Below are 18,147 nucleotides of genomic sequence, written 5' to 3' on the forward strand. Positions count from 1 at the left end.
GTGCGCTTTTGGGGGCCTTTGATATTAAATATATGCCTAGATCCTCCATCAAAGGTCAAGTCCTCGCAGACTTGGTCGCGGAGTTTGCTGAACCCTCTGTAAAAACAATAACCGAGAAGAAAGACATGGATGGAAAATCGGTTGGTACAATTTCAGCAGGGGGGACCTTGCATTGGAAAGTCTACGTGGATGGCGCGGCCAACCAGAGAGGATCTGGAGTTGGGATAGTTTTAATATCGCCGGACGGTGCTGCCATTGAGAAATCACTGAGACTCAGGTTCTCGGCTACGAACAACGAGGCCGAGTACGAAGCCTTACTTCAAGGAATGACAATGGTTCAAAGATTGGGCGGAAGGGTAATAGAAGCATTCTCGAACTCTAAATTGGTCGTTGGCCAAGTGATGGGTGAGCTGGAAGCTAGAGATGCTAGAATGCAAGAGTATCTAGGACGAGTCAAACTCCTACAGTCGAGTTTTGAATCCTTCAATCTGACACACATTTCCAGGAGTGCAAACACCCATGCAGACTCGCTGGCCTCTCTCGCCACATCCTCGACGCATGATCTGCCGCGAATGATCCTTGTCGAAGATCTAGTCCAAGCGAGCCCCATTAGAAGAGACCCGGCTCAGGTCCATCAGATCAGAAAGAATCCCAGTTGGATGGATCCTATAAAGAGCTTCCTCCAAGACAACACCCTAGCAGAGGGAAAATCGGAGGCCAAGAAGATACGGAGGAATGCTCCTCGGTTCTGGTTATCGGAGGACCACAAACTATATCAGCGCTCCTACTCTAGGCCATACCTACTCTGCATACATCCAAAAGAATCCGAGTCCTTACTTGAAGAGTTACACGAGGGGATTTGTGGAAGTCACACCGGAGGTAGGTCGCTAGCACACAGGGCGCTCACCCAAGGATACTGGTGGCCGAACATGCAAAGAGAGGCCCAAGAATACGCCAAGAAGTGTGATCAGTGCCAGAGATTCGCCCAAAATATCCACCAACCCGGAGGGGTCCTCAACCCCCTCTCCAGCCCCTGGCCGTTCGCACAGTGGGGTCTTGATATTGTCGGTCCTTTACCCAAAGCTGCGGGGAACAAGCGATACATAATAGTTGGAACCGATTACTTCACCAAATGGGTGGAGGCTGAACCTTTGGCCAACATTAGGGACGTGGATACCCAGAAATTCATCTAGAAGAACATTATTACCCACTTCGGAACTCCACGCACACTCATTTCGGACAACGGTCTCCAATTTGACAGCAAGAACTTTAGGGAGTATTGCCGCGAGTTTGGGATCATTAATCGATACTCCACTCCCGCCTATCCCCAAGGAAATGGGCAGGTCGAGGCCGTGAACAAGGTCATAGTGAATGGACTGAAGAAAAGGCTGGATGAGGCAAAGGGGAGATGGGTGGAAGAGCTCCCACACGTCTTATGCACTTATCAGACAACGCCGCGATGGTCAACTGGTGAAACCCCCTTTTTGATGACTTATAGGGCTGAGGCCGTGCTCCCAATCGAGAACAACTTTCCCAAACTGAGGTCTAACTCCTTTACCCCAAATAGTAACAACGAGTTATTGGGAAGAAGTCTAGACTTAGCCGAAGAAAGAAGGGAAAAAGCAATGATCCATATGGCCTATTATCATCAAAAGCTGAGACAAGGATATGATGCCAATGTTAAACTGCGACCTTTAGGTCCGGGTGATCTCGTGATGAGAAAGATTCTCGGCAGCTCAAAAAACCCCTCTTGGGGCAAGTTGTGGCCCAATTGGGAAGGACCGTATCGCATCACATCTGTGGCCGGGATAGGTGCTTATTATCTAGAAGATTTGGATGAAAAAACTATACCTTGACCGTGGAATGTAAATAACTTAAGAAGATACTATTATTAATGAAAACGGCTTTGCCCATGTTTTGTTTCGTGATTATCCTGTACCCACCGAACTATTTCCAACTGTTCAAAATTTTAAACAGAACCTAAGTCCTGCATGGCTCCTCGAACCACAGACTTAGGGGAAATTATTACTTATGACAACTTATTCAAAGTTTTAAACAGAACCTAAATCCTGCATGGCTCCTCGGACCACAGACTTAGGAGAAATTATTACTTATGACAACTTATTCAAAGTTTTAAACAGAACCTAAGTCCTGCATGGTTCCTCGGACCACAGACTTAGGGAAAATTATTACTTATGACAACTTATTCAAAGTTTTAAACAGAACCTAAGTCATGCATGGCTCCTCGGACCACAGACTTAGGGGAAATTATTACTTATGACAACTTATTCAAAGTTTTAAACAGAACCTAAGTCCTGCATGGCTCCTCGGACTACAGACTTAGGGGAAATTATGACTTATGACAACTTATTCAAAGTTTTAAACAGAACCTAAGTCCTGTCTGGCTCCTCGGACCACAGACTTAGGGAAAATTATTACTTATGACGACTTATTCAAAGTTTTAAACAGAACCTAAGTCCTGCCTGGCTCCTCGAACCACAGACTTAGGGGAAATTATTACTTATGACGACTTATTCAAAGTTTTAAACAGAACCTAAGTCCTGCATGGCTCCTCGGACCATAGACTTAGGGGAAATTATTACTTATGACGACTTATTCCAAGTTTTAAACAGAACCTAAGTCCTGCCTGGCTCCTCGAACCACAGACTTAGGGGAAATTAACAACTTAGGGCATCTATTCAAGTTTTAAATAGAACCTAAGTCCTGCTTGGCTCCTCGGACTTCAGACTTAGAGGAAATTATTACTTATGACGACTTATTCAAAGTTTTAAATAGAACCTAAGTCCTGCATGGCTCCTCGGACCACAGACTTAGGGGAAATTATCACTTATGACAACTTATTCAAAGTTTTAAACAAAATCTAGCGTTATTGCAACCCTTATTCAAATTCGCTGCACGGCATCCTTTTTTCTCGACCGTTTATATTTATTTATATCATTGTAAACGTTAAATAAAGGGATAGTATCAGTAAACATCCATAGAAAACAAAAAGAACGTTCTATATTAATATTCCAAAGTCAATACAAAGAGAAGTCCTTACAAAAGAACAAAAACAAGACGACTCTCGTTCAAAAAAAAAAAAGGGGAGTACAAAAATTAAAACCTAAAAGCTAAGCCTTAGCAGGAGGATCCTTTTTTTGCTCTGGCTGAGGAGGGGGAGCCTCGGAGATAGAGTCCATGGCAGGATCCTTGGCTTTATCAAGTGGAGGGATGGCATCAGGCACAGCCAAGCCCTGCTCTCAGAAGTTGCTTGGGCGCTATCAGGATTCTCTCGGATCTCCTGAGGATAAAAGACGTTCTCAAGCAATCTCAGCGCCGAGTTCGCAGGAATTCCTACAGCATCAAGGGCATGAGCCCATGAGATGCTGCAGTAGTCCCTACACACCTCGGGAATTTCCTCGGATAGCCTGGCCTCCGTTTCTTGAATCCCGAGCTGATGAGAAGCTTTCTTTTCGGCCTCTGCAGCCTCCCGAATCAGCTGAGCCTCTTCCTTAACCCGCCGCATCTCGTCCTCAGCTTTCTGTAGAGCGGCCTTAAGTTCCAGTACATTCTGCTTCTCAGTAGCAAGACTGGTTTCGGTTACGAATAATTTCTGGCGCTGATCCTCCGCTTGGGTTTCAGCACTCTTCAGGCCAGCCTTTGCGCTCTTGCGCTGTTTCTCCGACTCTTTGAACTTCTCCGTAAGTTCAAAGATCTCTTGCTTGAGGGACCCTACAACCTTCTCCACCTCAGTCCAAGATTGAACCTCAGCTTCAGCCAAGCTGCGGTTGCTGCGGCAGAACTCCTCAGCCATAAACACCTGCTGGGTGATCTGCCAACAAAACAAAACTGAAATTAGGATAGAATGCAACAATGTTGACGGCTTAATAAAAGGGTGCAAGAATGGCTTACCATCGCAAGGTCCCTCTTAAGGGACAGAAAAAGCTCGGGCTGGGAGAACCGCCTGTAGGCCTCCATATCCCGAGGAAGGAGCACTGGCTACTCCAGGGCCTCAGCTATGTAACTCGCTCTGCCCTTGTTGTACTCTCGAACCGAGGTAGTGTAGGGGATAGCGACCCCGTCTAACTCCATCTTCGGACTCCATGCGTGTGGATTAATGCGCACTTCAGCCCGATTCTCCTCATCCCGGCTCTCCGCGGAGTTAGCCCTTTTACTCCTCTATCCCCGAATGGCTTTCTGCTGCTTGGCCGGGCGGGGAGCCACCTCACCTTCCTCAGGAACGTCAACCGGCCTTTTCTTTTTTAGGTCCGAGTTAACCTTGAGGCCAGGGTCGGAAGGAACCTGAAGGGCGATTGGGGGAGGGTCCTGGGCTTGTGCCTTAGTGGGCGCCTTCGAAGATTGACTCTTTCCTCGGTTGGACATCAGTTCTCGCAAAGATTTTCCCTTGCCAGCCATATCGCCTACTTCCTCGTCTGAAGAGTCGTCCGAGCAAGTTATAATGATTGGACCGCCAGCCACGGAGTTTCGATCCTGCTCTCCTTCAGGGTCCGAGAGCTCAACTACGGGGATTTTGTCAACCTCCTCTTCAAAATAAAACTCGTCTATTTCCTCCTCAAGGGAAAGACGAGATGATTCGGCCTCTCCTTCAGCTAGCGCGGCGGCTTCAAGGTCGTCTGGGGGCAGTTGCACGACCGGTGGAGGATCCGGAACACCAGGTAGCACGACTGGTTTAAGATCTACTCGAGCCAGAAACTTAGGCTTGGACACGTCAATCCTAGCCAACCGGGGGCTACCAACTCTAATGGCGTGGCCAATGGCTTGGAAAGCACGGGTTAGTGGTCGATAGCCCAAAACCAAATGACACACACGCAACTGCCTGTCCTTGGTGACGTAGATTTCTGACCTTAGAAGATAATTTAGGGCCGGAACGTTCACGCGGCTCAGCCTAGGAGCAACCAAAGCTCTATCTGCAATACAGCCGAGAAGGAAATTAGAATTAAACTACAAAATTTATGACAAGCAAAAAAGAGAGTAAATTCGAGGAGCTAAGCCCCTTCCCTAAAAGGATTGGGCCTAAAGGCGCCGCACCTGGAATTCCTGCCCGAGTTGGACAATGAAAACCATCGCTCCATTCTCCTGAGGCAATGAGGAAGTCATCCTTCATAGTCTTATTGGATATGGGGAGACAGGAGATTAGCCTAACCACCTCAGATCGAGATTTAAGGTAATATCCTCCCTTCTTGACGTAGTGGCACTCGTACATGTGTACCACATCATGCCAGGTCAGACCCAGACCCATTCGCTCGTTCAAGACATCTATGCAGCCTAATACCCTGAACATGTTTGGAGCGCACTGGTGTGGTGTCAACCTATGGTGGAATAAGTAGTCTCGGGTAATCCTACGCATGGGAAGTGTCATTCCCCCTTGTATAAAGGCAATCATGGGAATGACCACTTCACCCACGTCTCTATCTAACAGTACTCCTTCTGGGGGACAGTACCGCAGAACCACCTCCTGTGGGATATGGTATTTTGCCCTAAAAGCCTCCATGGTAGCCGGAGTGTCTACTAGGTCTTTGAATCAACCCATCTAAGCTGAACTAGAGGAATGGAAATAAAGACCGAGGAGAAAAGTAAAATCCAAGGAGAAAATCGAAGCGACGAAACAAACGGAACTTACGGATATCTTCACAAATGACCAGTGAGGTGATCAAAAATCTCTTCTAGGAAGGGCGCTTCGCGGAAACGATTATGGAGATTTGAAGAACGGAGGTGCTCAAGGATTTCTAGGCGCTGGAGTTCTCTGTTCTGATGTGCGGATAAAAAAGAAAAAAGGAGCCTCTCAGGCGCTTTATATAGTAGGAGGGAAAGAGAAAAAATCCCTCCCGCTCACAAATTCAAGGAGCAATGCTGGCCGTCAGATCCACATCTCGCCGTTGGATGAAGGAGACATAAAGCTGTCTGGAGTAAATGGCTGCGCCTCGTAAATTGTGGCGCGTCAAAAGTAACTACCCACATGCGCGGACCAAGATTTCATCCGTTCCATCCTTTATAAATGTCAAAACCCCGCTTTTCTCCTCGGAGGGAGATCAAAACCGGAGTTTTGAGGGGCTATTGTAGGGACCGGCCCAGAATAACAAGTTGGCTGGGCCTTGGGCCCGTCCGAGGACCATTCTGTCCGAGGAGACGTCGCGGCCCATAATCCCTGCCCAAGCCAACTAGGGCGAAGAAAACACGTCCGAGGAGTAATTCCTCCTCGGACATTCCAAAGTCCAGGTCAATGATGCATCCCAGTTACTGTAGTCTTCACTCCAAACACGTAAAAAGAAAGGAGGCTCAAAATATCCCAGCAAATGCTGTCACCACCACATTAAATGCACCACAACTACTCTCCTAGCCGCATTAATGAAGAGAAGACCCCTGAACAGTGTTACCTTGGTCACTGCAACTCACAAAGAACTGGTAAGGGCGTCTGATGGGACAGGTGCTCAAGTGGGGATTTGGATGATCAACAAGTGTAGGACCCAGATGATAAAAGAGAGCCTATATAATATGTAAGAGTCCCTCAGAAGAAGGGGACGAAAAAAAGAGAGAAGAGAGGGGAGGGGAGCAAGGATTCACTGTATGAATGCATAAGCCATGAATAAAACTTCCACTTTCATGTCCATTTTCTTCATTCACGCTCCTACATCCACTAAAGACATGCAACGAACCGTCTAAGCCAACTGGAACCAAGTTCTTCAGCCCATACTCTACAAGATTCATTGTGTGGGACCTTTTGGGCCAGGGCCTGACCGTCCAGGACCAGGTTAACTAAAATCATGTCCCTACATCTTTATTTATTAAAAAATATTAAAAGTAATACAAATTTTATTAAAAAAATTTATTAATAGATATAATAATGAATATGATTGATACTAGTTCAACAAGATAATAAGCAAGTATTTGAAATTTTTTTTTAGAGTAATTTGTAAGATTATGATTCACACTTTTTTTTTTTTTCCTTCTTCTGTTTTCATTGACTACCAAACTCAACTTTAGTTGCTTTTTCTCCACATGGGCTCCATCTATGCAGACCTCCATATGCATAGGAACATATCCGGAATCCCAACCAAAAAAAAAAAAAAAAAAAGGAAAAGGAAAACTGTCATTTTGTATGAGGAATCACATCCTCATCTTTCATTTTTTTTTTTGGCAAATTACAACTTACTCATATGTGGTTTGGCTAAAATTTAAGTTGCCTATTTGTAATTTGAAATTTAGCACTTTACCCACCTGAGCTTTGACTGAAATTTAAATTTCAGTCAAACCACATATGAGTAACTTGTAGTTTGAAATTTGACACTTTACTCATCTGATATTTGACTAAAATTTAAATTGCCTACCTATGGTTTGAAATCTCATGATAAAAATGTTCCACTAGATCTTTTTTTTATCTTATTTGATCTTGTATTTTTTATGTTTTTGTTTTTGGAAGAAAGAGACATAAAAGTAAAGCAAAATTACATATTTAGTCATTTTTTTAATAGAGCTATGTTACAGAACTTTAACTGAGCCAACCTCATGTGGGTAAAGTGTCATATTTTAAACCACAAACAGGCAACTTAAATTTTGGCCAAACCACAGGTGGGTAAGTTGTAATTTGCCCTTCATTTTTAATAGAGTTGGGAAACTCTAATGTTGTTTTGAGTTGGTTTATAAGAACTTAGTTTCTTTTATCTATGCGTTTGTTTACCCGAAAAATAAAAAATTGCACACTCAATTTCAAGATTTATTAAAATAATTTGTGTGAGTTGTAGAAGAAAAAAAAAAGATAACTTCATATAAAAAGTTGTGAATAGAAAGTCTCCACCCTACCATTTATAGTTAACCACTTAAACATGTTATTATATTGAGTATACAATTGAATGTGTTCTTGGATTTATATGAATGAATTACTTGTGAATTTTGATCCCTCAATCTCATCGTGTCCATTCAAGATACAAGATGATATAAAATAAAAATAAAAATAAAATGGATTACATGTGAATTTTGGTCATCCACATTGTAGCTATAATTTCTTCAATACAAGATTTTACAGTTGAAGTCTTTACAATGAAGTCTGCCCCCTCTCTCGGTGTAAAATTACACATGACCATTTCTAAAGACAATGGTGATGACAATTGGGAGTAGATGCAATTATGCTATAGTGCCAATATGTGAGGTGGTTTTAATTTGATAAGTACTGTGTAGAAAAGAAAAAATATTGAATTATATTAAGGAGAATTTAATTATATTCATTTAAGTAGTTTTCCTATATATTTCCAATAATTGTACCCTTAATTTAATTAATTTAAGGAAAATTTCATGAGAACAGAAATGTCAGATATATATGTTGTTATATCCTAGGTCCTTCCATGCTTAGGTCCTATACTTAAAAGATTTGCCTTGTTACTTGTTGATATTGTATCATATTGGTATCCAATGTCCGTGACATTATGGTAGGAATACATAAGTTGACTCAGTAAAGTTAGTATCTTTTTGTTGTGGTCAGAGACTCACGGGTTATAGGAAAATTATTGGGTGCTTCTGAAAAACGATGATGTGGAGCTCATTCCTCACACATTCATAGTAGATTTCACCATGAATTTAATTAAGGTGATTCATCATGAACACGAGAAGAGGGAATACCACATCACCATATGCTTTGAAAGTAGCTAATAATTACTCTGGCTATTGCCATAGAAACAGCAGTGGCAATGGATTGCCATTCATTTTAGAACATATAAGCAGTTACGTTTTGCTTCTATTGAAATTTTTTGATAGGCGCCTCTACTAAAATTTAAAACTTTAGATTTTCTACATCTAAATAGCGTCTTAAAATCATCACAAAAAAGAACATTTTATCTCTTTGTTTTGCTCTTTTAGCCAGGGAGGAAGTTAGTTTTTGAAATGCTAATAAAGCATTACTCCTATATAACAGATACAGCTACTGCCAATATTTGCATAAACAAATTATGGCAGGAGGAATATGCAGGTCTACCATCACCTTAACAGAGAATTCGATTTTCAATACCAGCACATTAAATAAGACACCTTTGGAGGTACTAAGTCCACAGCAACTGTAGAACCTTTAAGTTCATGTGATTCAGACAATATCCGGTCTACTTAATCTGTAAACAGACCAGGCAATACACAATATAGAATACAACATAGGATGAAGTTCTACAATTGTCAATCTTCCAAACAATACCTTATACACTGTACTTAGTTTAAAATCTCTTTATTAAATTAACACTACGTGTTCTACAAATTCACTTGAATAAAACTAGAATAGAATTCTTTTGAGTAAAACTAAAATACAAAAACTTCATAAAACTCTAGCTGCACTTCCTGCATTTTTATATATTTCAACTCCAATTCCAATGTGTTGTTTTGCCACTGGATCCTGAATTGCAAGCAACTTTAAAATTCAACATTTCAATGTAAAAAAAGATAGAAGGCAGTTCAATGTAGAGCAATACACAAGCAAGAAACTCAAAGAAGTTAACTAATTATATTACAAGTAACGACTTCTTGTTATAATTTAGTGTAAGTACTTACTAAACCTGAAAGAAAAATGTCAAAAATACAAAAAATACTCAACTCCATTACAGTTAAGAGGATACTGTATACCTTCAATGTGTAAGCATCTAAAATTGGAGCTTAGTTCATAAAGTAACTATAACAATCATCAACCATTCATCAAATTTGAATTATTTTTATAATCCTACAGCAATAGATAGTGATGCATGCAGCTGTTAAAGCATTTGGATTTGCTAGATATTGCCAATTGCAATAACAAGAGGTGGTGAATGTGATCAAGACATAATTTGATACCTTCAAATATCATCATCTGTGACACTCGGAGGTATTTAAACAACAAAAACTCAAGTACAACCCTTGGAAGTACCATTTCTTCCTGTTGAAAACAGTGAGTTAATGTTCTCGTTCTGGTAAGGCAAGTAAATCAGAGACAGCTCTTTCTCATGAAAATATAATAAATTTCAATTTCAAAAGATTATCCCATGAAGCTATAAAATCATCTTGGCGAAAAAATGGCAAGGCAAAAGCCAACTACATACCCCATGGAGTAAATACGTACTAGTATATTAAGTATTAACTATATCATCATCCAAACCAAATTGCTAGAGATGTATGATACAATGCAAACTAATAAAATATCTCTTTACTATAAAAGCCATTAAAAGATTTGGGTAAAGGCTGAATGGTGAAAATGAAGTTTTTCTTGATATTTTTATTGGCATTTCTAACGATAAACAACCAACGAATTATGTTGCGATAACCCAGTTTACCATGACATAAAGAAACATATCAATGTAGATGATCATCAGTTAGGACAGGATTTCAGCATAAAAACATATGAGCTTATATAATATGTCTAATCAATTGTAAAAAGCAGGTGGGCTTTCTGGCCAAGCGCAGTGCACTCACTACTGAGATGTGAGATGCTACATTGGGACTTCATGGTCTTCGTACTATTTTTGGTCTTTTATGCTGTTTTACTATCCTTTTAAGTTGTACTTTCCTTTGTTTCTTATTGTATCCAAAATGGGTCCACTCAATGCTAGCTTTTCTTTAGCATTGTATCTTTTATACTCTCTTTTGAATAAACTGTGTCATAGAATTATAAATTACAATATTAAAAGATAAATAGAGAAAGTTCTCTGGGAAGAGGTAACTTGTTGATCTTTGAAACAAATTGGTCATGACCAATACCTATGAGCCAGCATCAAGAGGATGGAGAGATAATTTTACAAGTTAACATGGGTTATTATGGTTGTTCTACCAAAATTACTATATTTTGAAAGAAATTCTAGCTTCCCACAATATATTAGCATAGTGGAAGTGAAGACAATTAGGCAATACGTCATACATGTAGATATAACTCTTAAAGCTCAATTACAAAAACCAAGCAACATGATTTACAATTATTTGAAGTACAACCAATTAATTTTCAATTTCAAAGCAGCTATAGCTTTTGTCTACCAGCTGCCCAAGATTTTTTTACCCTCTTTTTTTCCTTTCTATAGCTAATAAACATAAGTTACATATGAAAAAAGAAAACTTGGGAGCAAAATAACAGACCAATCAAATTTAAACACATATGCATTGATTTATGTTAATGCGAATCAAATGGTTGGCTATTTCAGACTGTAATTGTGCTACGAGAAGATGATATTGGGTAAGCTTTGTTGCATATGGTATACAAGTGAAACGTATTTTGCTTTTAACATCAATTTGCTTTAATATCACAAGACAATGGGAACATAAAGCTGTAAAACTAAAGATTGCCTAATTTGTTTTACAGCTTTTAACATCATCTTGAGGTGGTTGGCTATTTCAGAATTTTTTGACAGCATGATCAGATAATTTAAATCGAAAGAATGTATACTTGCTCAACCTACACTAACTAAATTTTAATTGTCTAGCAGCTCAATACCTAAGGATCTTCTGAAGAGATAAATGCGACAAAGCCAAATCCATTAGAACATCTTGTTCTGCGATTTTTCTACCATGGCAGAAACCAATTAATCGCCAAGCTGCAGAAACCCACCATCCAATATACAGACAATCTGGAAACACAACGAAAGTAAACCATCTAATGCATGTTAGAAACTAACACTGAAAGTGAGGTCAAACAATAATTGCTCATCAAACCAATGCCTGTAAAATATTAGTTTCCAGCTTAGTGAAGGAGGTAGGAACTTAGGAAATCATCAACCTATAATTCTCATTTCTATGGTAGAATTTTACCAAAACTTAGTAGATTTAAGTTTTTAGGCTAGGAGGGTAAAATTTTATAAACAGTAATTCTCCTAGCAAGAAATGAGAGAATTAAATAGCAAAATATATATATATATATATATATATATATATATTTTTTGCATTAACAGAGGAAGAATATTGAACATAGAAATCAAAAATTTTAGTATCCTTAAGCAAAAAACCTATAATAGACAAAATCATATACATGATTTGTTATTTGTTAACATTACCTTCATCACCATTATTACATTTTCCAGTTCACCAAACTTACTCATGTACTGCCTAAATCCTTCCCAGAACCTGTAAAAAACCACATAAAGAAAAAGGATTTATTATTAACAGGAAGAGCATGTCCTACAGTTTGAAGATACACATACTACCAATTTTTGGACTTCACTCTTCAGCTAAGCTAAGAAATAACAAAGGAGAATGGCACATAAAAAGAAATTCAAGTATATGCCAATGAATAATATATATGATCTAAAATCAAATTGTGATGTCCATAACAGAAGAGCACACATATAAGATCTAATCAAAACAGAAATAACAGATCATGTAGGACAGTTTTCAACTTTGAAAAAATTGATTGACAGGAAAATTGAACAGAGAAACAAGAGTGCAGATTTTACTCACCAACATAATTGAACCAAAATGATGAGCACACAATTTATTGCACTCTTCTTGTCTGCTAGTGGTTTGACAATTTTTCCTCCCCAACAAAGTCTAGTAACTTCATCAAAGCTACCAGGTTCACTGGGATTCCTCTTCATCACAAATAGAATTACATTGTGTGCATAAATTCCCAATCCAATTTTCAATTAGATTAGGGTGCTTTATCCACTTTGGGTGTGGTGGTACGTCTACATCATTAGAGGTACCTTCTCCACTAGGTCCAGCGCCATCCCCATCCTTATCATAGTCATCACGAAGTTGCATAATTTTGGTATCTTTTGCTAAATTGTCTAAATCAGCTTCATAAGGAGTAGGGGTGGCAAAGTAAGTTCAAATCCATTTGCCCACCCAAACCCGCCCACTTTAATTGAACCCAAACTCACTCAATTATTAGTTAGGTCAAATGAACATCAACCCAATTAGACCCAGTAATTATTGGGTTTTAACTAAAAATCCATTGAACCCCATTTAACCCAAAAACAACATACCCAAATTCAACCCAACCCTTCCCATAAAAAAAAAATTTTTAATTAATTTCTCAATTTTAAAATCCATTCATTTTCCTGTCCTTTCTTGCCTTTTCTCGGAAACCACAAAGAAAATTTGTCATTTCCTTTTCCCTCACTTTCTTGGCAACCAAACAACAGCACTCAAATACTCTCTCTGAAAATCCAGAAAAATTCCCAGCAAAACAGAGTAAGTGTCTTAGAAAATCTTGATACATCTTTTTATCTTTGTTAAGAATATAAAGTGTGAGAAAGACTGAATAGTCTGTATATTGATGTGTGTGAAATAATATACAATAGAGAGCCTTATATAGGCTAGATATGTGTGCAGTACAAGTAAAAGGAGTAAACTACAAGTACAGTATACTGGGCTAAGCCCAATGGGCTAAACTAGTCTAAGCTATACACTAACATCCCCCCTCAAACTCGAGGTGGCAAGGAGGAAGCCAACTGGAATTTGGATATAAGATCTCGAAGACGACCAAGCGGGTGAGTCTTGGTAAAGATATCAGCAGGCTGGTCAGCAGAGGAGATGGAGAATAACTGGAGATTTCCTTTCTTAAGATGCTGGCGAGTGATGTGGCAGTCGATATCAATATGCTTAGTGCGTTCATGGAAGACATCATTATGAGCAATGTAGATAGCACTACGATTGTCACAATAAAGAGGAGTGGCAGTGGGCTGTGGAGCATCCATGTCAGCCAAGAGCCAACGAAGCCAAACAAGCTCACAAGTGGTGTCGGCAAGGGCACGATACTCAACCTCAGTACTAGAACGGGAAACCACATCCTGCTTCTTGCTGCGCCACGAGACCAGAGAAGTACCTAACAGGAAACAGAAACCTGTGATAGAGCATCGATCAGTCGGATCACCTGCCCAGTCAGCATCTGAATAAGCATGAAGCTCGAGAGAAGATTGAGAGGAGTAATGCAGACCATGATAAAGTGTGCCTTTGACATATCGGAGAATTCGAAGAACAGCAGCATAGTGGACAGAACGAGGTGCATTCATGAACTTACTAACCATACCCACAGCATGTGAAATATCTGGACGAGTAATAGTGAGATAGATCAAACTGCCAACCAACTGACGATAGCGAGTAGCATCGGATATAGGTTCACCGTCCAAGGGTGTGAGCTTTGCATTGTATTCCAAAAGAGTGGAAACAGTCTTGTTATCAGTGACACCGGCTTTGGAGAGAAGATCAGAAGCATATTTAGCCTGGGAAAGATAGTATCCATCAGAGGATGAGGTAACCTCAAGCCCAAGAAAATAGCTGAGAGTGCCCAAATCTTTCATCTCAAAATGATGACTAAGGAAGTTCTGAAGAGAGCGGATACCTGCAGAATCATCTCCAGTAATAATCATATCATCAACATAAAGAAGAATAAGAGTGATACCAGCAGAGGATCTTCGAACAAAGAGAGCAGTGTCATGAGGACTCGAAGTGAAACCTTGCTGAGCAACAACTGAGCTAAACTTTTCAAACCAAGCTCGAGGAGCCTGCTTGAGGCCATAAAGAGCACGGCGAAGGCGGCAAACTTGATTGCCTGAGTGTGGATAGCCAGGGGGTGGTTGCATGTACACTTCTTCATGGAGGTCTCCATTGAGGAAAGCATTCTTCACATCCATTTGATAAAGAGGCCAATGGCGAACAGCAGCCACAGCAATGAGACATCTAACAGATGTAAGACGAGCAACAGGAGCAAATGTTTCCTCATAGTCAATACCATACTCCTGAGTAAAGCCCTTGGCAACTAGGCGAGCCTTGTATCGCTCAACAGATCCATTAGCCTTGGTCTTGATCTTGTAAACCCACCTACAACCTACTACAGACTGACCAGGAGGCAAATCAACCATATCCCACGTGTGATTCTTATGAAAGGCATCTAGTTCTTCATTCATAGCTTGCTGCCAAAGAGGGTCAGTATGAGCCTCACGATAGGTGTGAGGTTCATAGAGAGTGGCAAGAGCAAAAGAGCAATGATAATCAGTGAGATAAGGGGGAGGAATGCTTACCTGAGTGGAACGACGAAGTTCAAGACCAATAGGAGACTCAGGAGATGGTGGTGCCACAGGATCCAAGACAGGCGGGTCATATGCCGGAGACAGAACCGGAGATGAGTCGTCTGGAGAGGCAGTCGATGCTGAAGAATCCTCCACAAGTTCAGGATAGAGAGGGAGGAAAAGATCAGTAAAAATGGGAGACTCTGAGGAAGAAGATGTAGGAAACTGCCGAAGACTCGTGAAAGGACGATGTTCCCAAAACTCAACATGACGAGAGACACGAAGGCGATGAGAAATGGGATCATAGCAGCGAAACCCTTTTTGAGACACACCATAACCAAGGAAACAACAGAGACGAGTACGAGGTTGGAGCTTTGTTCGTTCATGAAGAGGAAGAGAGACAAAGCAAGCACAACCAAAAACCCGAAGAGAGGAGTAGTCAGGAGTTTGACCAAAGAGAAGCTCAAATGGTGATTTGTTGTGTGTAGTTGGTGAAGGAATACGATTAATAGTGTGCACAGCAGTGAGTGCGGCCTCACCCCAAAATCGCTCAGGAAGAGAGGCAGAAATGAGAAGGGTGCGGACAACATCAAGAATGTGACGATGTTTTCGTTCTGCACGACCATTTTGTTGGAAGGTGTAAGGACAAGACCGCTGAGGAAGAGTACCATGTCTGTCTAAAAAGGATAGGAAAGATTTATCATTATATTCTTGAGCATTATCTGATCAAAAGACTTTAACGGTGCGATTGAACTGTGTTTCAATCATTTTATGAAATGTTTGGTAAATAGACACAAGTTCAGACCTATGGTGAAGCAGATAAATCCAAGTATACCGAGAAAAATCATCTACAAATATGACAAAATATTTAGATCCCCCCTCAGTGGGAACAGGTGCAGGACCCCAAATATCAGAATGTATAAGATCAAAAGGAGCAGAAGAAAAGGAGTCACTTTTATTAAATGGCAATTTTGTTTGTTTGCCAAAATGACAGGAAGTACAATCAAATTTTGAAAACTGAACTGAACCTAAATGACCTTGAGAAGCTAACAATTGAAGACGAGATAAGGATGGATGACCAAGACGAGCATGCCATAGATCAGGTGAGGAGGTGGCAGTGGTAGCAACTGCAGAAACAACTTGTGAAGGAATTTTCAAGTCATGAACCTCAAACATGCGACCAACCTTACGACCTGTCCCAAGCACTTGACCCGTTCGGGGATCCTGCACATCCACACCATGATTAGTAAATAGAAGATCTACGCCTAATTCACAAAGTTGACCAACAGAAAGCAAATTGAGGGATAACTTTGGAATATGAAAAGTGTCACTAAGGGATAAACAAGGAGAAGAGATTGTTCCTTTATGACTAACAGGCATAGGAGTTCCATCAGCAGTGTAAATGGTGATTGGATGTTCTAAGGGTGCCTTATCAGAAAATTGGGATTCATCAGGAGTCATATGGTTACAACATGCAATATCAAAAAACCAAGGTTGTTTACCTGAGGTGACAGAAAGGGCAATGGAAGTGCGGGATAAAACCTGTTGAACAACTGCCTCAATATCAGCCGTAGTAAGTGAGGAAGCCAAAGATGGACCTGTAGGAACCGATGGATCTGAAGGACATACAGCAGCTGCCTGAGGAAGAGAAGCTTTATTCTGCTCTTGCACAAATTTCTGTAGCTTACGACAAACAGAGATGTCATGGCCTTTGGCACGGCAAAACTTGCAGTGAGCACCTTTGGAAGACTGAGAGGTGGGACGCTCGGAGTTTATTCGCGGAGGAGCAGTGAATGCAACAATGGGAGGCTGTGGTGAGGGTGTAGCCAAGACATGATCAGATGATGTCATGTGATAAGTGGGCCGACGATTCTCCTCAGAAATGAGCTCCTTTACTGCAGCATCAAGAGAAGGAGTAGGAGACCGGCTAAGTAGAGAAGCCCTAGTAGGCTCAAAATCCTCACGTAAACCCATCATGAAGTGCATAAATCTACGACGATCCCGATATTTGACAAAGAGCTCAATGTCCTTAGAACACACCAGTTGAGGATCTGCAGCAGAGAGTTGTTCCCACATAGTAGAAGTCTGAGAATAAAAATCAGAAATAGACTGACCTGTCTCTTGGCGCATTTGATAAAACTTTGATTCAATGTGAAACTCCAAGCTTGAATCATTAGTGCAGTTATAACGATCGGCCAAAAATTTCCAAGCAGCCTCAGCAGTTTCAAGACGAGGAAAAAGATTATGAATCGAGGGAATAGAGGTATTGATAAACCAAGATAAGATCTTACTCTGATTACTCTCCCATTCTTCTAGACGTTCTTCATAATCATCTGTTGTAACAGCAGTCTTGGAAGACTCTTCAGCAGCTGTGGCTTTGGACTTAGGGTTTGGTAATGGCTTAGGAATTGAACCAGTCACATATCTCCACAGTTTACGACCCTTGAGAAAGACGGTCATATTTTGAGACCATGCATGATAGCTAGTAGGACCATCCAACATGATGGTGATAGGACGTATGATATCTCGTTCACTTTGTTGAGCCATAATGAAGAAAATGACCAAAAAGTGATATTTAGATACCTCAAATGCAGAAACGGAGCTCAAAATCAGAATCTACGTGAAAAACTGAGCAAGACAGGTCCTGTTGAAAATTTTTGACTTGGTCAACGGTCAACGGTCAAAGTCAACGGTCAAGTCAAAGTCAACGGTCAAGTCTGGTCCAGTCAACGGCTGACGTGTGCTGACGTGGCAAGGTGACGTCACACTAAGGCTGATGTGGCAGTTCGCGAAACGGAGCTGGCGCGTGTGGCGCGTGGAGGACGTCTGGTCTGGCGCGTGGTGGCGCGTGAGTGACAGTGACGGCGCGTGACGGCGCATGGCGGCGCGTGGAGCGCGTGCTCGTGAGGCAGAAACTTCAGGCGGCGCGTGGAGGTGCGTGTGAAGTGTTTTCTGGCCGTTCTTGGTTGGGTTTTGCTCGGGATTGTCTGTTCTGTCACTCAATGCCTTTGCTTTGACAGTTGGATGAGCAGAACAATGAGATCCGAGATTTGCAGGGACTGTGGGCGTGACGGCGGTGACTCGCTTCTGACAGTGGCTACTGGATGAAGGCGAGGGCAGCGGAAGAACGCCGGAGATGTCCACAGGAACCAGGAAGTCAGAGGATTGGCTCTGATACCATGTTAAGAATATA

General features: G+C 41.1%; 1 protein-coding gene across 15 annotated transcripts in view; it reads right to left on the reverse strand.

Annotated features, from left to right (window-relative positions):
• Window positions 1-18,147, reverse strand: part of LOC126700106 (TMV resistance protein N-like) — a 74,755-nt gene that overhangs the window by 17,366 nt on the left and 39,242 nt on the right. For 2 of the 15 annotated variants that reach the window (XM_050398118.1, XM_050398109.1), the window contains 3 exons: window positions 12,000-12,069; window positions 11,444-11,576; window positions 9,127-9,388 (listed from right to left, as the gene is read on the reverse strand). The exons of 10 other annotated variants lie outside the window; for them this stretch is intronic. The gene's annotated coding sequence lies outside the window, so the exon portion shown is untranslated. Of the gene's footprint in view, window positions 1-9,126; window positions 9,389-11,443; window positions 11,577-11,999; window positions 12,070-18,147 lie in introns of those variants that run through there. 3 more of the 15 variants (XM_050398111.1, XM_050398114.1, XM_050398113.1) reach the window with 3 other exon arrangements.

Source organism: Quercus robur, chromosome 9 (genome assembly GCF_932294415.1).
Source record: "Quercus robur chromosome 9, dhQueRobu3.1, whole genome shotgun sequence".
Taxonomy (NCBI): domain Eukaryota; kingdom Viridiplantae; phylum Streptophyta; class Magnoliopsida; order Fagales; family Fagaceae; genus Quercus; species Quercus robur.